General features: G+C 36.0%; 1 protein-coding gene across 2 annotated transcripts in view; it reads left to right on the forward strand.

Annotated features, from left to right (window-relative positions):
- The first annotated feature begins 6,000 nt into the window (after positions 1-6,000).
- Positions 6,001-26,547, forward strand: part of LOC122789412 (cystatin-2-like) — a 240,861-nt gene continuing 220,314 nt past the window's right edge. The window contains exons 1-2 of one of the 2 annotated variants that reach the window (XM_044056857.1): positions 6,001-6,232; positions 6,963-7,034. The gene's annotated coding sequence lies outside the window, so the exon portion shown is untranslated. The remainder of the gene's footprint in view (positions 6,233-6,962; positions 7,035-26,547) is intronic. The other variant, XM_044056847.1, reaches the window with a different exon arrangement.

The following is a 26,547-nucleotide window of genomic DNA, read 5'->3' on the forward strand; positions in this document are numbered from 1 at the left end:
TTTAAACAACCAATCTGCATTTGTTAAAATTAACACAAGAGTATAAGGTGTCCTTGTAGATTTGATCGTAAAACTAAAGCTGTTGTTTACCTAAGTCAATGCGTCTCTTGTGATGTGTTTTATGTTGGGAATACTGAGCGATCTTTAAGAAAATGGATATACGAACATTGTAATGACATTAAAAAGCGTAACCCAAATAAAGATTTGTTTAAACATTCTATACTTTGTAACAGTTTCAAGAAATTTGTTTTCTTCATATTAGAGAAAGTTTATCATTCTGAAAGAACTGGGCCATGGAAGGAGTGGTTAGGTAAACAAGAATTAATATGGCAACATAGGTTAGATGCATACACCTTTCCTGGCATTAACGATTGCATTTCAATTTTACCAGTGTTAAAATATAAAAGTCACTTTATTCCTTAGGCAGTTACATTAAGTGCACATATGTTTGATGGTTTTTGAGAATAGTTTTCAGGAACAGTTTTGAGCTGACACATATTAATTACATCAGAAACTTGACTGGATGTTTTTCTGCTCATGTTAATTGAGGTATGTATAAATTAAGTTAGGTTAATGAAAGGAGCAGTTTTGATAAAGTCCACTGTTCAGGATGAAAGCACGTAACTCAGCTTCTTTATTGTGAATTTTATTGATTATTTAATTGTCGGTTTTACAGATTTGTTAAAACGGTTACATTCACATGTTACTGAGGTTTTTATTTTTTATTTATTTTATTTTACATTTGTTAACCGGGCTAATCTGGCTGGATACATGTCCATTTTCAGCAGAGGCCCGAGGAGAAAAGCTCCATTATCATACTATTAACTTTACAGTACAAAAAACAATCAATGAATCAAAATAATCAATCAAACACAAAAAGCAAACAACAATTAAACAAACAGTATAAAATATGAAAGCAGATAAAGGAACAGTTCATTATGTAGTTTAGAAAAATGCAGAGGTAGTAAAACAAGAGATAGCAATGGAGAGGCAATATTAAAATGAAATAATTGCTAGAGTGAGACTGTCACGGAAAGAAGAGGATTGAGAAAAATAGTGACATATGGAGAGTCAGTAACAGAAATGAAGTATGTACAATGTAGAAAAGTACAAGTTGTGCCTGGGCACTAGTATTTAGGACATAGATTAGCATAGAAGTAATCAGTAAGTGAGTAAGAGAAGAAAAGATTACAAGAATGTAGTGATACAGCATGTAGCAGGAAGATAAAGGAAGTGTAAAAGAAAATAAGGAAGAGAAAATATGCAGGTTGGTCAGTAGAGGGATAAATCAGAAGTTAAGAATAATCAGTGGAAGTGAAAGGGATTTTTATGTTCCTGTGAATCTAGGGGATTGTCCAGGAGGTGTTTCAGTCAATTACTGTTGTTTGTTCATTTGGATTTGTGGTTACTCAGATAGATATTAGCCTAAACTTTGACCACCGTGTGCCCACAGTAGTGAGGAAGGCCTTCTATGTGGCATAACTTGTAAGTAAAGGTATGGCATCCAAACATAGCTCTCAACCTCTTAGAGCAAAACAATCTGGACAAAACCACAAATAATGGGGGTCAAAGGCCCAAAAATAGGGACTATTTTTAAATATTGTACTTACAAACAGAAAATTGATAGAATAACAGGTTTTGCATTAGCATGAATGTTCTGAAGGGAAGGAAGTCTGAATTTCAAATGACTGTCATGATTTTCTAACTTCAGTACACAAAGATTTGGCAATGATTTGCCAGAAAACCACAATTTTATCAGTAGCAGGTCAAAATTATGAGGAAAGATCTGGACATTCTGCAAAAATCTGTACAGTTGAGAGGTAAGCATCCAAATCCAAGGAAATTATAGTCCCGCTGTACTTGAGTACAATGTGCCATCTGGCATGTACTTGACTATGCACTTACAGTAGCTGAAGCAACCTCAAAAGTTCCTCACAAAGAAACTACAGCATGTAAACAACACAAACTTTGTGAATAGACCAAAAGCTCTAATCCTTTCCTCTGTCTTCTGCCAACTATTAAGGAGTGACCTATGCCTGACCTACAAGGAAATCACAAATCCAGCTCTGATGGAGCTGCTACACATCCACAAGTCCAGCAGCATGATGGTCACCTGATCTAGAGATCTAAACCTAGTCAGTGACTCAAATAATACATACTAGAGAAACAGATATGTGTCTCAGAGATTGCCCCCTCTTTGGAACAGGCTTTCTAGTCACATTAAGCAGAGCCTTCCCTAGCCCCCTTCAAATGCAGTTTGTATTAATGGATGGGGAATTACAGAGTCAGATCTGGGGTACTCCCTGTGTCCCTTATGAACAGGGACAATTTCTAAGATACTCAAGGCATAGGCACAAAGCCATGCCATTAGGGGCCATATATTTGGTAAAACTGCACTATATTGGCTAGGCTTGTAAGAGCTCTTAAGCCAATAGACCAGTAATCTTCTATGAACCTAAGAACCTAGGAAAATAAATGCCTCTCTGACTGAATGTTGTTCATTGTAATTGCCTGTAAGTAAAAGGCATGTTGTAATGGTTATTGAATGACTGCAAACTCATGTTACAATGCTTATATAGCCCTTTATATAGAATGTACATAACACATTTTCATTTCACAACTTGTGTTTATGTTTGCTGCTATCTGCACCATGGCTGTCTTTAGTGTTGATAGCTCTCTTTCTGAAATTGTACATTGACAACACTGCAGTAAATTTATAGGAGCTGCTTTAAGATTGAATTGTGTCTGAAAATGCTTTCTGGACAGCCCATTTATTTATCAAAGTGATACACTGCTTACTGCAGATGCCCCTTGTAATGAATTTTCATTTCAGAGGTTATTTTTGCATGGTCTTTAGTATACAATTTGTCAGACTATAACTTGTTTTATTTTATTTTTTTTTCTAGAACATGCACACTAGCTATTCCAGGTGAATTCTTCTAGGAAGTCTTACCTTACCAGAATACTGCTCACATGTTCATTGAAAAGGAACATTTTCTTAGGTAATTATTTTTTCCATTTCCAAGGGTCACTAACACTTTTTCAGACCTCACACATCGAAAGATTGTTTTCTTCTTTAAATCTTGAAGAATGACAGTGTCAGCTCTGAGTACAACTGATACTTCCCTAGTCCTGACTAAGCAGATTCTCTGCCATTCTGAGAGAAGCATAACATACTGTAACTGTAAATATTTAATGCAAAATGAATTCTTTATGTTAATTCAGCATGCATGTGACACAGATGAGATTCACTCCTAGACATGCCAATCTCTAAATGTGTATGCCTTACAGATTCCTAATAATGTGCTAGGTAAATAGATTCCAAAACGGCTCTCAGCTGAGGCATGACATGATACATTTGTGAATTTAGCATCTGTAAAAGAAAATATATATACAGCAAAAATACTGATGTGTTCTAACACAGATAATTATGTGTTGTGCTGAATGAGTGCTGCCTTACACTTTTTATACTTTTTGCTGAAAAAAGCTAGTGTTCAGAAAACTGTCAGATAAAAAAATCTGTCATGCTCCATGGTGTAACCACCTGCCTCAGCACATGATGAACTGCACTTTAATTCTAATGGGGAATGCGTCTCTCTGGTTACTCCACTATACAAGAAACTAAAAAAAAATGGAAATCTTTGTAGAGCTCAGCTAACAAATACTAACAAAGGTAGGGATAAAGGCATGTCTGAACACAGTCATGTTCAGCTCTCCAGGGGTGGGGCTGAAAGGAAAAAGATAACCATTGTTCACTGCACATTGTTGAAGCAAGTCAGTACAAAAAAAATCACGCTCAAAGATAAAACAGTTACTTGCTGTATCCTTAGATATGCAGCCTCTGAACCATGAGGGAACAAGAAACATAAGTAAAAGCAAAGGTGCCATGTCATTTGATCTACATTCATGGGAGCAGAAGGGAAATTAAGAAATATCAGGAAACACCTGTGCAACTGAATAGGCCCATACTTTGTTATGTCAATATATATCTTTTCAAAATGTGCAAGGTGTTCTGTTTTTTCAGCAGTAAGGACATTTTCCACTTGGCTTGAATTGTATCTACTGAGGGCAGCACATCTGCTTCTCCATTGTAAACTCAAAAAGTTTAAATCATGCAACACACCAATATATACATAAAATATTTTTCTGAACTTAAGATATATATATGTATTTAAGTATATGGTACTTATGTATTATCGCAACCAGATTTTCGTGGTAGTAGTGGTTGCTTCCCAACATTAAAATCTGACCATTGATGTTATACAATCTGTTTTCTTTCACACTTATGGTTGTTTTATTGCAGGGTTATCAGGTAAAAATTAAAAAGTAAGTTTGGTTGTTTATGCATGCACTTCCCGGCAGCATGTCATGTGAAACCTATTTTGCACATACAAAGCACTGGTTTGAAGCACTCCTGACTACAATCTGTGACAACTTTCCCCACATAAAAAAAAAAGAAGACAAAACCAGGAAATGAACAATCCACATATTTTCGGCCATAATACCTTCCAGAAACCAGTGAAGTACAATCTGAGTTTGTCTGAGGATACCACCAACAACACAAAAACGACCCACTGCTGACAAGTTCTCCCATCAGAAACAAAACCTAGAATCACCTGCCGACATCATCCACCAGCACTTTTGAAAGCCATTCCTTACTGCAACTTGCTGTTACCAAAACTTTTCTTTCAAGTCTGTGTGCAAAGTGTTAGAATTAAATACATTACCTAAAGCATTTCCATATGTGATGTGGGTGCTTTTCTTGGCAGCATTCCTTCCTTACAGTCACAGAATTCCTTTTGTCAGTAACACAGCAGCCGTGAGAAATGAAGCGTGCATGTGTAATGCACAAAAACAAGAAGAAGAATTTCACATTTATTTCTCTTCCAAAATATATCCCAAACTTGTTTTTCCTTAGTAAAGAAGTGAAATTACACCTTACAGTATTTCCCGCATTCCATTTCATTGCAGCATGCGAGTTTCGCAACCACAAAAACCTGCTTGCGATAATACGTGAGTACCAAGTATATATATATATATATATATATATATATATATATATACATATATACATATACACAAACACACACACACACACACATATATATATATATATATATATATATATATATACAAACACACTATATACATATATGTGTGTGTGTGTGTGTGTGTGTGTGTGTGTGTGTGTGTGTGTGTGTGTGAGAGTGTATGTTTGTATCCATTCATACACATATATTTAAAGAGAAATAGACAGACAGTGAGTGAAAAGAGAGAGAGAGAGAGAGAGAGAGAGAGAGAAAGGAGCGATTCATATTACACAGTTACATTGTGACCACAAATCCGAGGCTCACATTTGAGCAGTCTGTCACTTCACCTGGACTGCACAAACCTATGAGCTTCTAAAATGGATAATGCAAGTTTTGCTCAAATGTAGGAAGTTCATCTTAGAGTAAAATAGCCATGTTAGTAAGTATAAAAGAAAAATGCAAAACACAGGGCTGTACTTGTATGAAATTGTTGGAACTCAAACATAGTCAGATGGTCTAGCAAAATGCATTGCATGCCCTGAAGCAACATGTTCATCTTTCTTTTCTTTCCTAAAGCTTATCTCATATAAATTAAAGATTCTGAGACAAACAGCATAACTTCACTGGAAGCTATATAACTATTTTTTTTAGTTAGAAGGGACTTATTTAATGGCTGCATCTTTAATACATATAGAAAATGCAAATGTATATGAAAATACAGTGCAAGTCTGTTGCAGGTTATTTTGTCTTAGTGGAAGCAGCCAAGCTATAAATTACTGGCACATTTACTATTAGGTAATGTCCTCATCAGCATATATTTATAGCCTAAGCATTACAAATTACAGTTTTTTTTTTTTTTTGCAAAGTCATCTTCCAAGTAGTGAAAAGCAATGGCTATGTTTTGCAATCCCTTTCATTCTGTGGTAAAAGACTTGGAAAATATGACAGGTTATGTATTGCCATGAAAGTCAGACAGGGAGTGGTTTTCAGATGTCTGCTCAAAATGCTGTGAATCTATTAGACATTATAAGAGCTGGGTTTCTTCAGAAGGGTGTTAAAGAAAGACTACGCCTTTACCAGATGAATTCTTTCTGTACATGAAAACTTATGCACATCTACCTTTCACTGATGAGGATACATATTTTCTAAGTCAGTCTCCTGCTTACACTGAGATTTGTTCATTGTATTTGATATACAGTCAGGTAAGCTTCTATTTTTTTAACGTTTTATTTAAGTGCATGAAATTCCTTTACTTCTAATACTATATTTTATCTATGCATCCCTGTTGAATGGTAGCTTTGTAGTTTAAAAGGATTAGATTTTGTGATGCAGGAGAGACCTGAAGGATACGCTCAAGCTAATGCATTAAGAAATCGTACACTGCTCACTAAACATGGAGCAGCATTAGAAAATAACTTATTTTAATATCTACCTTCTTGAAAATAAAAGTTTTATTTTGCCTGCTAACAAAAATATTTTGCATATCTGTTCCCCAACATAATAGCTCAACAGGATTGTTTTAGGTTTTGCAAGATTGTGGGTTATTTATTTTTGTTTTTACAAATCACTGAGTATATATCATCGTTATTTCTGGAATAACCTCTAATTATTAATTTATTCTGCTGTGTGTTTTGTACTGGAATGTGTCAAATGATATATATGGTGTGTCTTATCAAGAAACAAAAAATATAGGATTTATATACTGAAACCTAGGAATGATTCTTTCAGTATATCAAACTGAAGAAGTGAATGCCTGCAACAGAAAAGATGAACTCATTTACATTCATGTAAAATTTTCTCTTAAGTTTTATGTGAGTGCAGAAGTTCTCTAATTGGATATGTTTTTATTTTTGTGTCTTTTATGCTAGCTTACTGATGTTATCTTTCACATATGTGGTCTTCTCCTATAACTTATTTTTTTTTCCTTCTTAGATGAGAACCCATAATACAAGAATATTATAACTTGGATGATTCTATTACAACCTGATTCTTCTCCCGCCTTAGGTAAACTTGTGTTAAGTTCTCAGTGCTTAGAAACACAATTCTAGACACCTACACTTTCTGGGTTAACAATAAGAGAAAGCTGCTTCCCAGAGTGTGCCCTAAAAACAAACCAAAATGGGTTATGACTGTATGCCGCAAATCTATAATGTGCATATATGGAGCTAGAGATTTATGGCAGTATGTGTCTCATTCTCATTTGTCTCTACAACATCATCTTGCTTTTTTATCTTTCAATTTCTTTCTCAAAAAAGACTTTGAGTCAAAACATTAACTTTAAAGATTATTTCTGTTAACAGCATGTATTCATAGCCCATTTTTCTTTTCTTAAAGGGCTAAGTAAAGCATGCAAGTATCAATGAGGGCTGAGAAATGCACGAGCCTGGTACGTCCCCACACCTACCCAAATATCTAAGAGGTGGATGGTTTTATAAATAGATACATACATACAATGCACACATGCGGATATAAAGTGATAGACAGCTAGATGGATAGATAGTTATCCAAATAGATGGGTGGTTAGATAGTTAGCCAATATAGATAGATAGATAGATAGATAGATAGATAGATAGATAGATAGATAGATAGATAGAGAGTTACTTTACCCCCATAGCCTCCTACTTTTTATATTATCATAGTATCATAGCAGAACATCCTATGTGTTGGGAGGGGTTGTCATAATGGTTAAGATCTTTAGTTCACATATAGAAAATACAGGGTTTGATTCTGACTGGGGAGGGGAAGTTAATGGCTAGGCTTGTCATACTCTGCTGACTGACAGCCTCATATTTACTTATGAATATAAGGCTATTGACCTAAGAGGCCTGTTTAAGCCTAACCATGCTTCTTAGTAAAATTTCATAGGTTTTGGTTCCCAAGAATTTTGTAGGGATGTATACTTGGGCATGGATGACTGAGCATTTACAAGTTTCCTTTTTATAAATGAAACATAGGTGCCTGACCAGGGGTATATTTATGGTTCACCATCCACTGATCCAAGTTTTTACTTGATTAAATGCAGGGATAAAATCTGCGTCACATGGATGTGAAGCCTGTTCCAGAGAAAGGGAATCTCTAAGACACATACCTGTCCCTACATCATGTCCTATTTATGTTGCAGAGAAGGTTTAAAACCCTAGATTAGGCGTTTCTTATGCTACTTGTTTTATGGATGTGCAACATATCCATTAGCACTAGACTGGAGGATACTTTATAGGCCAGGCATAGGTTGCCTCTCAGCAGTCTGTAGGAGACCGAATATAAGGACAAGGCTTTGAAGAGGTCTGTACAGGACTTGTATTCTACACCATGTATTTTTTTTTGCAGGAATCTCTGAGTATGCTCCAGTTATTACATATGCTTGGCCAAGTACATTGGGGAATGGGGCATTGTACTCAGTGATTGGTCTGATGAGAGCAGAGTACAGGAGAACAAGGATATGTTTGGATATACATGCCATACTACTGCTTATAAGTCATTCAACATATAATGATTTCCACACTGCATGGACACATGACAGTCAAATGCCAAATCACTGTCTACATGCATTCCCAAATCCTTAATTACAGAGTTTACTGTTAGGGGAGTATTGTCAATGTACCAGTTTGCTGGGGTGGCCATCTTTCAAAAAGATATTATGATGCATTTTTTGGCACTAAGTTTTAGACCATGACAATGGCACCATTTGTTAGTCTGTGTCAGACCTTCTTGGAGAGTATTTGTGTCTTGGGGATTTGATGGCTGCGGCCAATTTGCAACCATCTGCAAACCTGGACTGCCAGAGGCTCATTACATTAGCCCTGACCTCAGAGAAGTAGATGCCAAACAGGCGCAAGCCCAACATTAGGCCCTCAGGCACCCTCAGCAGTAAATGGCCATTTGATGGAAGGAGACTACTATATTCTAACTTTTTGGGTCCTGTCTGTAAGCCAGTTGACTATCCAGTGGGTGATATAGAGGTTTATTCCTAGTTTAGTGAGCTTTTCTACAATGCTCAAGTGGGGTACTGTGTCAAATGCCTTGGCCAAATTAAGGTAGGCATATGCACCATTTTACCATTGTTCATTGCTTTGGTGACCTTTTTGAAGAAGTCCACAAGGCTGAGTAGGCAAGACCTGTCTTCAACAAACCCAAACTGCGCTGGGTCCAGTATTTTAGGTGACCTATGTTGTCATTTAGGATATCCGTGATTATTCTTTTCATAGCTTTGCATATCAGGCTACTCAGGATTGTAGGTCAAAAATGTTTTGGGTCCATGGATGGCCCTCTCTTGTGGAGTGGAATAACAGTTGCAGTCCTCCATTTATATGGCACAAAGTCTCTTTAGAGGCTGTGGTTTGATGTTTCTAGTGGTCCTGATAATTCATGTTTCATACTGTTAAGGAGGCATCCTGGGGTATTATTGGGAACCATCACTGGAGTGTTTTGACATTGGAGAGCACCTTGAACACATGCTGTCTAGTGATGGTTGGGAGAGTCATGGATATGGGTATTTCCTGAAGGGCATCTGGCAGGGACAGGTGTGGTAAATATGGAACTTAATTTGTCAGCCAGGAGGTTTTCTATATCTTCCAATTCTGTATAGATGACACCATTTGCAATTAATATAGTACATTGCTGTGTGTTGTCTTTGAAGTTACGGACATAGCTGAAGAAATTGTTCTAATTGTCCTTGGCCTGGGAGGCTGATTTTATTTCACATTTGGCTTTTATGGACTTTAGTAGCCCTATGGGTTGCTTGTTTAAGTTGATGAGGGATTTTTTTTACCTTGCTTGTTATTGCACCTCATAATTTTTGCTTTGAATTTCCTAGTTTTGTTATACAACCTGTTGATGCTGGGAATCCAGCAGGGTAGCTTGTTCTTTGAGTTTATTTCTGTGCTCAATCCAGGTAGGTACTGCTGTCTCTGTACAGCTGTTAATATGATTATACAGCATTTCTGTAGTGATTCTGCATAGCCAGTGGTGTTCTCAAGGTTTGAGGGGCTTGAAATTTTGCCAAGGTGTCTGCAGTAGAAAGTTTGCCCTAGAATAATTCCTAAAAGTTCCAGTTAGCCTTTATTTACCTTTACTTCAAAGGAGATAGCTTTATGATCTGACCTGACTAGTGAGGACATTACACTAGGGAGAGTGCAATGTTCCACCATGTTTGTGAAGACCAGGTCAAGGATGTTTGTGCTCCTAGTGAGTACATAGACTAACTGGTACAAGGTGTTTACATTTACAAATTCCAGGAATCTTTGATTCTGCACATTAAGACTCATGTTTGATTCCCATTTTATATTGGGGTAGTTAAAGCTGCCCATCAGTTTGCTGTTATATTGAATGGGGAGTGCCTCTAGTACATTAAAGTATGCATTATGTTTTTCTGGGAAATAGATGAGAACCTATAACTTACAAGAATATGGCACAAGACATTGTCTAAGGCAATTTGATGTGGAAAAGCTGAAGTTTGTCATACTGATGGATCAGCCTTATAGTTGTGATACAGTATAGCTTTTGACCAATACTTAAGTACTCTGTGTGCAAATCAAGGTATTTACATTTTCTATTGGTTTGGGTATGCTGGCAGTCAACATATAAAAATCAGGGACATAAGAGATGCACTTTGTAATGTCAGGAGGTGCAGGAATGATTGATCCTCTTAAGAAAATACATTGCTCAGCTTTGACATCCTATTTGGCACAATTTGTTAGCCTAAGTTTGACTGGCTCTACCTGGGTAGGTTCACCCTGGTGATGACAATGTGAACCCCTTAGACATAGTGTCTCTTAATAAAATAGCAACTCTGTTTTCTTAGAAACTTTTGATGACTGTGCAATAAATGTTTTAATTGGTTGTGGGGACAAAGCCATTCTGTTCAAAATATAGGTATTTGTTGCTAAAAACATATTTTTGTGATTTATGTGTATTTAAAAGGCAAAATCAAAATTTTATTTTTTCAGTACACTTTTCATGGTGTCTTAAATATAAACTTACACAGAGTTTTGACATTTAGCAACATAATTAGGTACACTTCACTTGTGACCAAGAGGTGAATATGTTTTGAAACAAACCAGATAACAAAAGCTTATACTTTATAATCAGAAAATAAAAAAAAATCATGTTGTAGAGCCTACCATGTTAGGACTTTCTAAGCTGTGAAATACTTAATTGTTACTACACTGCTTTTTTCTCTAACTTTCATAGTACATGGAAGCAGGCAAAACCCCATGCCCTACAGAGAATTCTGATTGGGTCTTACTATAATAACGCAGAAAGTCATGTTTTTGAAACATGGATGTCCAGGCTCCCCTTTTGAGTTTCACTCACTAGGTAACATTTCTTGACATCCATATCTTGAACACAACTTTCTGGTTATAATTGGGCACCTGATCTTAATCCTCTATATTATACACAAAGCCAGGGACCAGTTCTGATCTGCAGCACTGTCTATATGCTGGTAAAGGTATTTCTGAAGGAAATAAAAATGGAGTTGAAAGACACTATGATTTTTTTTTCTTTCTTTATGTGGTAAATACAAAACCATTTTCAGGAAATGTTGAATGGCAGAGGAATGCACAATGACTGTAGCCTGTTGTGAAAACAGTTGTCCTTTTAAATAGAGTATGCAGTTTACATAAAAGTAAAGTGCAGCCATGCATCATATAGATTCACAAGATGCACAGATATTTCTAAAGGCCACTGAGTCCTGTGACCATTCACGGCTTTCATGCCTTGCCAATACTCTCCATCAGAGTATATGCCTTCTTTCTCCAAGAAGGCCTTAGGAGTCATTCCTGGAATGCCCATGCAGTTATCTAATTTATGTTTAAAGGAAAATAGTATGTTGTACTGCCTGATACGCAAGGGAAGTTTATTCCAAAGGTTTGGGAGGTGCTGGGTTATAAACCTGTTCATCTGGCATATTTTATTCCTCTGTTTCTGAATATTTAGTTCTTGGGACATGGTACTGGTTGCAAAATTGGACTTGTAGAGAAACAGGAGGTGCAGGATGATCAGGCCTCTAATGGTGTGATATGTTATTCAGAGATCACTCCTCAAAAGTCTGTAAGAAACTGAATAAATGAATAGGGCTTTCAGCCTCTCTTGGTAGTTCAGGAACTTTAGGTCTGTGATCTTTATTGTTAGTAGCCTTTTGGGCCTTTTTAATTATTTGATATGTTCAGTGAGACACATCTCAAAGTGGGCATTGCACTCAATTGGCCACTTAATGCTGAGTACAATAAAATATTTCCTTGGCAATAATCTGGACTAAAACAGAAGGATTTATTGATAACAATTGTTATGTGATGGTCAAAAGAGATGAGCTATCAATCCAAGCACCCAGGTCTCTCTGACTACATTTATGTTTTGTTGTGGCATGTTGTCTATACAGTATGATGAGGTGAGGGTTTGTCTTCTAAAAGTGATAATGTTATACTTTTTGCCAATTAATTTTATCCCATTTTTAGTACAATAATAATTTACAAGGGAGAATTAATTTTGGAGGGTCTGGGTATCACAGAATGACTTACCAGCAATCCCCAATTTGCAGTCATCTACAAACTTTGCTAGCCAAAGTTCTTGGCACTCTACTTGAAGATCTGAGAATACCAAAAAGGAGAGGTCCCAGCACCAAGCCCTAAGGGATACCACTGGTCACGTTCATACTTTTTAATAAGGTGCCTGCAACTCGTACTCTGTGTGTTCTGCCTTTCAGTCAGTTTGCTATCTAACTTATCACATATACCTACAGTATTTATATATATATATATCTATATATATATATATATATATATATATATATATATATATATACATATATATATATATATATATATATATGGATCTACCTTAGTAGATCGACATGTTAAAAGAGCGAACACGAATTAACCGACGCCAAAAGATCACAAGTCACTTCACCAACGCCAGAAGATTGACAGTGCACAAACACGACATCGCATACACCCGACACATCATACCAACAAACAAAACAAATCCCCTATCCAAAACCCACACACACAACAGAAGCACACCAAAATCCTTACAAACAAACACTAACCCATACATACACAACTATCTACAACCCTAACCCAAACCCTTACCCTAAGGTCCGTCACTATCGCACACTCACCTAACCCGCGCCCTAACCCTAACTCACTTATCCCACCCCTACCCCTACAGACCACCAACATCGCACACTTACCTTACTCGCACCCTAGCCCTAACTCACTTATCCCACCCCTACCCCTACAGACCACCAACATCGCACACTTACCTTACTCGCACCCTAACCCTAACTCACTTATCCCACCCCTACCCCTACAGACCACCAACATCGCACACTTACCTTACTCGCACCATAACCCTAACTCACTTATCCCACCCCTACCCCTGCAGACCACCAACATCGCACACTTACCTTACTCGCACCCTATCGTCCGTCACTACCGCATACTTACACATCCTTTCCCCATCGCAGTGTTCTCAGCGTCGGTGTCTTCCTCCGTTGGTCTTCTGCCTTGTCGGTCTTCTGGCGTCGGTAAAGTGACTTGCGATCTTCTGGCGTCGGTTAATTCGTGTTCGCTCTTTTAACATGTCGATCTACTAAGATAGATCCATATATATATATATATATATATATATATATATATATATATATATATACATACATAAAAATATATCAGGCACAGACAATAATGCCATTATAACCTGACAATATACCAAGACAGTCAGTGGTCAAATTGTTCTTAAAATATCTAAACTATTGCATGCATTAATATAATTTGGTAGTCTGTTTTAGGCATCAGTTTCTTTCCCAAATAACTAATTAGTACATCTCTCATTACTATGTAATCTCTACAAAACTTGCTGATTCTCTACTTATCTTTGATAACCCCAAGCATTTCCAGAGTTAAATGTTGCTACATGCCCTATACGCCTGAATAAGATCTTCTCTTAAATATCTATATGGCACACTGTACAAGATTAAAACTCTCCATTTTGTTTATGCTAGATTTATTCTGATATTTCCATATTATTATTTTATACTCTACTTTTGGTCTTCTGATAGTTACAAACAATGATTTCATAATCTCTGATTTTCTAGACTTCATAAATCTTTAAATAAAGCCTTGAGTTTTATAACTGTCATTAACCAATTGGTTGGTATTGATTAAAAAAGAAAATAAAAGCTGGGTCTATCCATGTAACCAGGCCCTTAAAAGAATCTAGTTTCAATCACTGTGTGCTATATTAAACATTCACGCTTCACTCTATATCTCACAAATATCACATACTTCATTTTTGATGTATTTATCAGCATAATATTCACTTGTCCTCCAAATGTCAATTTAGTCAAGTTCTTTTGTACATGTGCCCTATCTATAATATTTGTATCAGTTTTCCATTTTTAGTCACCTGCATACAAATTGTAGAAAATCACAGATGAAATATGTATGTATATATATATATGTTTACAATGTGCTTTCCATGGAAGGTTGGGTGCCAGGTGGAAACTCGACACCGTAAAACTCCACTGCCAATCATAAGCGGACTCCACTGTGGAGACCCCTAACCGAGAAAAGCCAAAAGAAGAAGAAGAAGATATATGTTTACAATCACCATTGTGAACTGCATTCAGTCAAGAGTAACACTGTTGAAATGCAGTTTTGCAATGGGCAATTTTGCAAACTCAAATGCATCGACTACACCACATCGAATGGGTAGTATAGTTTGAGTATTTGAGTTTGAAATTTTGAGTGGAGATCGCAATTCAGAGAGGAACAGGGAATTAACCCATTTCCTCATTGTAGTGTGATCTCAGAGTTGGTATATATAATTTGCAGGGGGTATGGGGGTGCAGCTCCCACATGGGGGGTGCAGTGGGCTTGGCCCCTGCAAAATAGTAAAATACATGTACCGTTGACTATGGAATGTCATGGTACGGTAAGCTGCATAGCATGGATGACTGACATCACCTCCTGCTATGTCGAATACATCAAACTATGGGTGTCGATGTATTCAGTTTCAACACGGCCACAATTTTACTGTTCCAGATTCAGGAGTTCAGGTCAACTATGTGACCAGACGACCTATGCAGTTTCAAGGTTTCAATAGTAAATTTTATATATATATATATATATATATATATATATATATATATATATTTATTGATTTATTTATATATGGGTCCCTGTCAGTTGATCAAGTTTTCAGAAACTTGAACTCCATATAGTTGAGACCATATGATCAAGTTTTTCAAAACTCGTAACTTTTGAATGTATATCATGGTACAGCGACTATCAGGAAATTTACCCTTTTCCTCACTGTAGTGCGTTCTTGGAGTTGCTATATATAATATGCAGGGGTATAGGGATACAGCTCCCATGTAAAAATGTCAAAATGTAGATTTTTGCTTTTTTTTTTTTGTTTTTTGTTTGTTTTATGTTCAAATCAATTCATTTCACCAGTTCAATTGCTGTCTGATACTTGGCATGTCCTATTTGTACATCATGCAGCTATTCATTTTGTCAGGATTATATTAATACTGAGATTTCTTATTTATTGATCAGTGTTTTGAGTATGACCATATCGAAAACTGAAGATAAGTCTGTATAAATTACATTACATCTCATATTCTCATTTAAAACTTTTATTATGTTATTATATTACTGTAAGAACATTGTGTTAATGATAGTTATAAATCTATTTTAATATATGTCAATATATATATATATATATATATATATATATATATATATATATTTATATATATATATATATATATATATATATATATGGGTCTACTTTAAATAACCGAACCGACACTTCACCGACACACAGAAGACCGAGACGAAAGGACCGAAAAGCAAGTTGATCGAAAAGTTGATTTGCCGACAGCCGAAAGACCGACAAGGGCAACATGTGAGCGCGACTCGGTAAGTGTGCGATAGTGACGGATTTAGGAGCGGTCAGGTAAGTGTGCGATATTGAGGGATTTTGGGTTAGGGTGTGGGAAAGGTGAGTGTGCAGTAGTGTCGGAGTTAGGGATTTTGGGTTAGGGTGTGGGAAAGGTGAGTGTGTGGTATTGTCGGAGTTAGGGTTCGGGTAAGGTGAGTGTGTGATAGTGACGGACTGTAGTTTAGGGACGGGTTAAGTGAGTTAGGTTTAGAGTGCGGGTAGGGTGAGTGTGCGATAGTGACGGGCTTTATGTTTTAGGGTGGGTTAAGTGAGTTAGGGTTAGGGTGCAGGTAGGTTAAGTGTGCGATAGTGACAGTCTTTAGGTTTAGGGGTGGGTTAAGTGAGTTAGGGTTAGGGTGCGGGTAGGGTAAGTGTGCGGTAGTGTCGGACGTTAGAGTTAGGGTTTGGGTTAAGGTTAGTGGATATGTCATTGTGTGTAATGTGTAGTTTACATTTTTTGTGTCGGTGTAATGGTGTTCAGTTTTGTGAGTTGTCGGTGTTGTGTGTTTTCGGTTATTTGGGGTCGGTGTTTTGTGTGTCGGTGAAGTGTCGGTTCGGTTATTTAAAGTAGACCCATATATATATATATATATATATATATATATATATATATATATATATTTATATGGGTCTCTGTTATTACATCGAAAACACAATACATCGAACCCCAGTTTCCCAAGCTCACTTTCCTGAAAGTACACATTATCGAAACCTCATTGAACCAAACTACAAAACATCGAAAACATACCTAGAAAATGTAAAAGAAACACCCATATTGCTACCACACTGCAATCTCAACTGCAAACAAACGTGCAAATAAATTCACCACGGAAATGAATAAACATCCCCTGTAAGTCCCGTCATGAAATCCAAACTTAAATTTACATCTTTAATAAATTCCCTATAGCACAAACATACTCCAAGTTTGAATACTCCCCTTTATGTGAGAATATGGTTTCAAACTGCTGCTGACAGCTTAACAATTCTCGCTTTTTAGCAGACTGTGGACAAGCTGTACACATTCGTATTCGGGCCTCATCTACTCTGTTCTATTCTCTGGCTAAAGCACACATGACACTATTCAGATCTGAAACAAATTTTCCTGTTAAGCACTTACACAGATGGTGCCACATCTCCACCGAATTTTGTGTCCTCAGCAGATACAGTTTGTTAAGAACTGACACGTTCCAGAAATCTATTGGAAACAATGGTGGAAATCTAACCTGGTTAGTTGATCTAGTAGAAAAAGACCTCGGTTACCCTAGTAGATACAATTCTTCAAAGAATTTCAATAGATCTTTACCATCAGTAGAAAGGTAGACTTCAGCTTATGATACATAGGGATGATGTCCTTCTCCTGTAAGAAAGCTAATGCAGCCAGTTTTTTAACTGAAGGTTGAAATGGCATATCACCATTATACAGAGACCCAAACCTAAGCTCTGTACCTTTCTCCATAAGTTTCTTCCAAAATGAAAGAAACATCCTTTACATATCACATTATTAACATTCATTCTAATGCTTTTCATGGCAGCGACTTCAAAATCACATAGAATATAATTTACTTGACAACTTAAGTCATGCTCACCCAAAAGAGCAAAGATACAGTGCCACATGAAATTACAGGCTTTTAAACTCATTTTACTCATTAAACAATATAGCAAAAGCACAGTTTTTTAGTACGCGACGTACTTTATCATTGAATGTATGCTATATAATTGACGGCAAGCTATTCCTCTCACAAAATAAGTGCCGTCCATAAACCAAATGTCCGATGTAGCTAAATCCTTTAAATTTTTATGAGTAGAGAACACAGCAACAACATTTTCATTTGTCTTATCAGTTACTTTATTCTGTACAGATGTTGCACCTTTCAATTGCAATTCAAGTACGTTCAAGTTTAAAAGTGTAACATCAGTTTTATTTGAGTTTCTACCTTGACATTGTTTTCTAGCTCTCCTTACTTTCTGCAGTAAAGCAAGCCTACTTGGCAAACTAGCCACGTATTCGAATGAAGTGGAAGCTGTGGCATCATCCACTATAAGACAAGGGGAATCTCGAGATAGAGTAGCTCTCTCTTTTAAACTCAGACTTACACTATATTTCTCCACTTGTGTTGGGTCTCCTGGATGGTCATGACTAAGAGACTTTAACAACTCCTCGCCTAATGTAATACAAACAGTAATAGCTCATCCTTTGCACTTGTCAGCCAACTTACGATTGCAACACCAGTAGTTTTTACACTTTGTAGACTTTTCTAAGTGGTAGGTATATTCGTGTAATGTTAGAATGTTTTTACCTCTTTGAGACACACTAGTTTTGTAGATCTGTCCTAGGACCCCGGGTGGTAGTTTCTCTACATTTGCCATGTTTTTTAAGGTACGAAGTACATTCACTCAAGGTGACATAGGTTTAAATAGTATCTAATTGGCTGCTCTAGTTGTCGATCATATGAGCTTCAGTTCAATGAGGTTTCGATAATGTATACTTTCGGGAAAATGAGCTTGGGAAACTTGAGTTTGATGTATTGTGTTTTTGATGTAATAACAGAGACCCATATATATATATATATATATATATATATATATATATATATATATATATATATATATATATATATATATTACATATAGTTTCAATTCCAAACCTTTCCAGTTCTGGCAATAATTTATCCTAAATAATCTTCTGTGTTATTTTCTTCAACAAGAAAGTACTAGACTTATGGAACCACATGACCCTGGGTTTGTCATATTCTATTTTCCCTTAAAAATCAGTTTAATGAGTGCATGTCTCCAATCTTGAGGAATCTCCTTATACTTAAATGACCTCAGGAATAACAGACATAATGGGACTATTCTCGGGCCATTATTAATCCCATCTCCTCCGTGTGTTTTGATGAATCTAGTTTACCTAGTAGTGTTTCAACACAATCTAATTTAATTTCAGTATCTGACATTACTTGGATGTTACTACAACAAATTATCCCTCCTCCCATTGTGCAGCCAAACTTTTTTTGCTTAAAATTTTTAAAATGTCTACAATTTGTCATGTTTGACAATAAATTTTAGAATTATGCAAAGTTTTCTGATTTGTATGTCTTTACGCTTACCACATTTCATACCTCTACAAAATGATTTCCTTATATGTTCATTATCATTATATAAATTTTCTTCAAATTTTCCAGATCTTATCTGTTACTATACTTATTTTGTCTAACCAGTTTATTTTAGTTTTCAAAGTTATAGTTTGACTTCATTTCCTTTTCTTAATTTTCTTGATTTGTCATCTTAAGTATATTGTTCTTATGGAAATATATTCTCCTGACCTCATGTGCTTAGATCTTGAAGTTAAACATTTTTTGATTGTTTGCATTCAATCTCCCTTTCAAAGCTTGCAAAATTCCTTTTGCTGTCTTTCCATTGAATGCATCACGACAATTAACTTTACATAGTGGCTGTTATCTTTGTTTTGTTTCCATAGTTTGCGACTAATCTTCTATGCATTGGTTTAGATTTCATTTTTGTAGAAATATCTAGCAGTAGTTTAACCTTTATAACCACATGATCACTGAACATTAAGTGTGGCAAAACTTCATGTGAAGTAACAATCATTTACTTATGAACATACACAATACTCAGTATACTCTGTTCCTTGGTAGATTTGTTTACAATCTGTAGAATTGTTACTCCTGATATTTTCTAAATAATTTATTTACTAATACTGTAGAATCAGTATTATTATAGTCTGTTTCTTGTAAATTTAAGCTCCCAGCCAGAGCCAGATCCAGCACTAGGCAACCTAGGCTGTTGCTTATGACATGCTGGATTGGGGGGCCCACTGCTGGCTTGACGGGGGTCACTGGTCAGGTGGCTGTCCCAAAACTTACATTTCTTCTTTAAGAATGCACTCTGCTTTCGTTACATTTCTTCTTTAAAGACACATGCAGATTAAACCCATATTAGCATTTCTGCATGCACATATGCATTTAAACAATTATGGAGAGTTGCTACTCTTCCTTTCATCCATTCTAGCATCTGTGCATGCAGTTATGGAGAGTTGCCATTCTGTTGGAAAGAGATGAACAAATGGAGGATTTTTATGGAGAATTATGACAAGCACGGCAGCAAACACAAGTGTGTGTGTGTGTGTGTGTGTGTGTGTGTGTGTGTGTGTGTGTGTGTAAGTAAAATGCAGGTTGGTTAACTTATTCAGGCTCAAACTCTGTACCTTGCTTAGAGACTAGAGCCTAAATCCTCTACACCAACTACCAAACTGCCATCTAGTGTATTTTCAATGACTTTTGGGTTTCAAAGAATGATGATTTTCTTGCATTTTCAAGGAATGTTGAGTTTCAGTACATTTTCAAGGAATGTTGAGTTTCAAGGGAAGAGACGTTTACTGTTGCTCATGTTGAGTCTGTTTTCAGTCTGTAACTGTTTTGTTTAACAAATGGCCATCACTAGTGTGTGTGCTATCATGTTTGAAAGCAATAGAAAGAAAAACAGTCAGGAATGCTCCAGTAAAGCCTCAAAGTATTATTGCTTTTTAATCCAATGTGCAATTTCGTTCAATTCCCTGGTTGAACTTCTTCAGATAAAAACAGTTTTCTCATACCATTTAATTTAAAACACATAATTAAAGAACACATGTTTCAGAAACACCTATCACAATTTGCAAGAATTAAAAGCATAATTAACACTTGTCCGCCCATAACCAGCAGCATTTAATGAGTGGATACATGAATCCTCACTTCTGGCTAAAAAAATCAATGTAGGAAAGTCATATATAAAAAATTATAAATAAAGAAACCCAGTTAAATGTTTTAACCACAATACAAATACGGGTACAGCAGGCAATTTGATCACATACTTACAATACATAGTAACACAACCATCTAACACATAAAACATTAAAAGGTGTTGTTCTTCTGGTTAGATGTATCCAAAATATATCTAAAACTGTTTGAATCAATGCACAAAATCTAAGATCATGTCACTATAAGGCATACCATGATAACGGAACGGACTGTCAGTCAACAACAGTCGCTTACTGTCAGAAATATAGAGTTTCTTTTTGTTGGTCATTTACTCATGCAGTCACCCTTGTTCTTACATAAATAAGTTAAGTAAAAAACATTTACCTTAATAAGGCTTCTTTGCGAGGGGAAACAATTCAAACCGAGGCCTTTGAATATTAAGAAACTCTGTCTCTGATTGTTTACATTCTCAGATCCATCAAAACAAGCCTCTGCCCCATACTTGGTTATGGGCGGACAAGTGTTAATCATGCTTTTAATTATTGCAACATTGTGATAGGTGTTTTTGAAACATGTTCTTTAATTATGTGTTTTAAATGAAATTGTATGAGAGAACTGTTTTTATCTGAAGAAGTTCAACCAGGGATTTGAATGAAATTGCACATTGGATTAAAAAGCAAGAATACTTTGAGGCTTTACTTTTTAGTAGTTTAGTTTGTTTTTGTACTCTGTTTTATGTTTGAAAACAATGCCAGTAGCACAACAGCTAGCATACTTGTCTTTGGTGTAGAAGGTTATGGGTTCTGTTCCTCACCATAGAGATGGCGTGCTGATATTATTTTGCACTTTAAGAGGGGATGGAGGTACTGCAATCCTGAGTGTGTCCTTCTTTGGATGAGATGCCTAGTAACTATGAACCTGTTGCCAGTTTGACAACCATTCTCTTTTACAATATTAGCAGCTTACCAATTTTTTTGTTTTTAATGTAACATGGGCAATTTATTCTTCAAGGACAGCAGCACTGAATTTATACATGAAACACTGAAATGTAAAGTTGTTTGCCAGCAGGAACTTCCTTATTAGTTATAGATATATTTAATGTTGAATTATTTAGGTAACTTTTACTTCTGAATGTGAGTTTCAGGGGCCGAAAGTTTTACTATCCATGCCAAGTCTGTTTTCACTGTTGAGACTACATTGTTTTGTTTAGCAAATTGGGTATCAGTGTTTGTGCTACAAAATTTGAAATAAAAGTTTTAAATATTTGTAGTGTTGAAGTAAAAAAGGAAATAATATGCACACTGACATTTTTAAACAGTCTTTATGGTAACTGGGTAGAAATAGCCAAGTAATGGGATACTGGAATGGCTGAGGGGGGGTCTGTGGAGTGAGGCTGCTGTTGGGGGTGGGCCCTGATCCATTATCCTACCTAGGGCCCTGTTTGACCATGATCTGGCTTTGTTCTCAGATATCAGGAAGTTTGCCTTCTGTTTTGTGCAACAAATGTATGAATTCTTCTTGGTCATCAGCACCTGGCTTTCAAAATCTACACACACTAATAAGGGTAATCTGTACCAAGACTGTCTTTATTGTCATGCTTGTGAAACTGCAATGTTGGTGTTTTCATCAGAGATATCAAAATCACAAGTCTTCACTGGGGGTGTGTCTGGTAGCTCAGCATGGAGGTTTGACTTTAGTCAGTTCTGCATATTCCCACTATGACGTAGAAGTCTTAACGAAGACCAAGTAACAGTATGAATTTAGCTAAAAGGTCACCTATTGAATGACAGGAAGTGAGAGGAAAGGAGACCCCAAAAGATCATTCTGAAAAGCATTTAGTGGCTCAAATGTTGGATATGCTGCAGACTCTTCCATTAGAAATGATGATGTTACAGGAATAGATCCATAAACAGCAAAATATTATCAGCGATATATTCCAAGAGTCACATGTCTTGGCACTATTATGAAAGAAATATATGTAGTTATCCAGTAGCAGTATAACAGTACTTATTTGGAAACAGACGTGTAATTCTTGCAGGTCAAATTGGATGAATTAGAGAACTGACAATGACCAGGCAACCTTAGACTAGCTAGGATACCTGAATGTGTAAAAAAAAAAAAAAAAGATTTAGCTGTTTTATTCTACATGTTCCTTTCAAATCTTAATTCCCCTACAGAGTTTGGCTTAGAGGTAGATCAGATCCATTTTGTGTGGGGAGAAAGATGGATAATGCCAATTGCCCCAGACAGATGACTGTCACTCTTCATTCATACTCAGCCTGGAAATGGATATTAAAGAATACTACCTGCTACATGGTGTTCAGATTGATGGATCATTTGCGCTGGCATACCAGGACTTTTCCAGGGGGGCTATTTTTCAAATAGCTGCAAGACACATTATGGAAAATGGGGGTGATAGAAAAAGGTAGCAACAATATTAGTTTAGTGGTTTCAGCGATAGAAACTTGTGAGAACCTAGAGGGTAGGTGAGCTATCAGATTATTGACAGAGAGGAATAAATGGAAATTGAGGGCTCTATATGGTCCTAATATGGACTCGCCTGTTTTTTTTTTTTTCTAATTTTTATACACCAGTGGCAGAAAATTCTTCTGACAAGTAAATAAGAACTGATGGGGGGTTTACCCTGTTAGTAGATTGTAGCTTGGTCAGAAAATATGAATGAAGGAAAAAAATACTAAAGAATTAATAGAGGTACATTACTGGCAGGAAGATGAAGTGTGGATAGATGTCTGGAGATGGTGTCACCCAGATGTTACAAGTTTCACATTTTCTAGAAATGAGGAGAAGCAGGCCAGTAGACTAGACAGGTTTCTAGTGTGGAGATCAGAGATGTTTTAGGTTCATGAAGCCATGATAGGGGAGGAGTGCCTCTCAAATCATGCTCATGTGTTTTTGTCTCTGCACTTACCTCTGATTAGTAGGGGGACAGATAACAGTGAAATGAAACCTTGGCACAATGGTTCTCAAGTCTGAGGAAATTTTATGGGACTTCTCTAATTCAGGATGTATTAAGGTGGAATGTTTGGTAGAAAGGAGGTGGGATAATGCCTTAGATCAGGTGACAGGATATTAAGTGTGCTTTTATAGGTCATTTAATGAACTGTGAGAGGTATTGAGTAAGAGAGGACTTCAGGAAGTTAGCTCATTGGAAGAGAGAGATTTATATTTCCCAACAAGAGGTAGATGCTGACATTAGTGGAATGATAGCATTGAAAAAGACAATGAAGATATCTGTTTTATAGGTGTTAGTAAAAGAGCATGCTACTACTTTGGTAGATAGGGAACTCATCCTTAAGCAGGACTTCTGGTAGCATAAGGGAGATAAATCTTGAAAATTGTTGGCATTTAAAGTTAAGGATCGACAGAAAAAAAATCTCATACTGTCAACTGTAGGAAAAGATGGTATTACACACTTTCATAATGCTGGAATAAGTGAGTTTTTTTGAGATTTTTTTCATGAGCTCTTTGATTTTAAGGGTGCAACATATTTGTGTGCATGAGGAGGAATTTAAATATTTTAGATCGGCTGGGCCTACTCTGTCAAAAGAAGATACGGAAGTTTTAGATCAAAACAGCATGACGTTAGAGATTCTAGGTATCATAAATAGTCTGAAATTGGGAAAATCCCCACATATTGATTGACTTCTTGTGGAATATTATACGTTGTTTTAAGATTACTTAGATAAACATTTGGGTGTGGTATTTAATGAAGATGCTACAGAAGAAATGTACCCGAGTTCTTCTTTAAGGCCCAGATGATACTGGTTCCTAAACATAATCAAGATAGGAGATTCCTTGAGAATTATAGACTAGTATTCTTAATAAATTCTGATCATAAAGTATTAGCAGTACTTCTTGCTAGGAGGTTGCAGAGATTTATACCTGAATTAATTAGTGATACCCAAAAGGGCTTTGTTAAGGTGAAGGCTCTGGAATGCAATTGTTAAATGCTAAGGGATTTTCTGTATTGGGCTGAGAAAAAGAGGTGGGTTTGTGTGATTTTTTTTTGATTCCATAGAAATAGCAACATATTTTCTTTGACCTCAGTAATGTATGTATTATTATGAATTAGGTTAATAAGCTAAAGGAATTTTAAATATTTTGATATTAATCATATTAAGTGTGCTACTCAAGTTTAAGATAATGACAATTGTACTTTTAAAATTAATTCAGAGCTTTTGTTGGATCTATAAAGTATGTATATATAATTTAGCATGATGTCTATATCTCTGCATTGATTTTCCTTTTGTATAATAATTTAGTATAAGATTCTCTGTTATCTTTAAGTTTACACATAACTTTATCTCTTCAGTTCCCACACTCCTGTACTTATTTATTTAGATATTTAGTTACTATAATGTTGAATGAGTAATGATTTAGGAATATTTTATGGATGTTTTATACTACTATTACATAAATAGGTATATAGTCTGCTATTTGTTGAATTGTTTAACATTTGTGATTAATAGAAGAGGATTATTAAGCTTTTATGTAGTAAAGGGGGGAATAGTTTTAAATGGTAAAATATATAATTAAATTAATAGTCTCTTATTGTTTTTAAGTTATTTATAATACTATATTAGTTATTTGTAAGTGGGCGGCCGTGGTGGTTCAGCAGTTAGCATTGCCACCTCACAACAAGATGTTTTCCAGTTCGATTCTTGGCTGGGGTGCCTTCTGTGCTGAGTCTGCATGTCCTCCCTGTGGTCGCCTGGGTTCTTCCGGGCACTCTGATTTCCTCTCTTATCCCAAAGACATGCTGTAGGTGGACTGGATACTCTAAATTGGTTCTGGGTGTGAATGTGTGCGTGCCTTCTGTGGGAAGGTTGGGCACCAGGCTAACTATATATATTAACTCCAGGATTGCACTACAGTGGGGAAAAAGTATATGCCCTTTTCCCCCACTGTAGTGCGATCCTGGAGTTAGTATATATAGTTAGGGTAATGTGGGGGGGTTGTGCACCCCACCTATTATGGTTTTATATCATCCACTTTACAATTCAGTATGCTGACATTTAGCATTGTAGGATTTCAGTATTATGGGTTTCAGTAAAGTGATTTTTCAGTATTTTGAAATTTCAGTCCTATGGTCTCAGTCAAATGAATTTCAGTTATATGAAATTTCTATCATCTGATGGTGATCCATACATACATCTATATTGCATTCAATAGTGTTAATACCTGACTTTTAAAGAAAATGGAAAAAAATGTTAACTTCATTCTTATGGTATCCTAAAAAGCTGAGAATTGCTTATAGAAATCATATAAAATTATTGGTATATGGTGGTATTAGCTTCCCAGACATAAAATCTTATTCTATTGCTGCAAATTTAACTCTGTTATACTCTCTATATACTCAACTTGCACTAGGCAATGGAAAAAAAAAACATCCAGGAGCAGATTATACTAAATTTTTATAAGTTTATCAAAAATGATAAATTAGAAATATGTAACAATTCTTTCATCTGGCTAATAAAAGTTACCTTAGAAAGAAAATTATTCTCAGTCTTTAGATTCTACATATATGAAATCAATTCTTAAAACAATTAAGAACTATGTTTTAGAACTCCATTAATATCAACATGGAAATTGTTGTGCTTGTCTACTGCACACACATCTAGATTTAAGGAAACCCAAAACAATGTTAAAATGAATTTACTAAAAAGGAATGGATTTGTATTACGGCCTGATTGCTTTGAAAAAGGAAAAGTTAAGTTGCAAGAATATTTAATGAAAGATTCTAAGTTGGATGAATCTTTTATCCAGTTAATATTATCCTTCAGTAAGAAATTAAATGG

This window comes from Protopterus annectens, chromosome 1.part2 (assembly GCF_019279795.1).
Source record: "Protopterus annectens isolate FY-2018-M chromosome 1.part2, PAN1.0, whole genome shotgun sequence".
Taxonomy (NCBI): Eukaryota; Metazoa; Chordata; order Ceratodontiformes; family Protopteridae; genus Protopterus; species Protopterus annectens.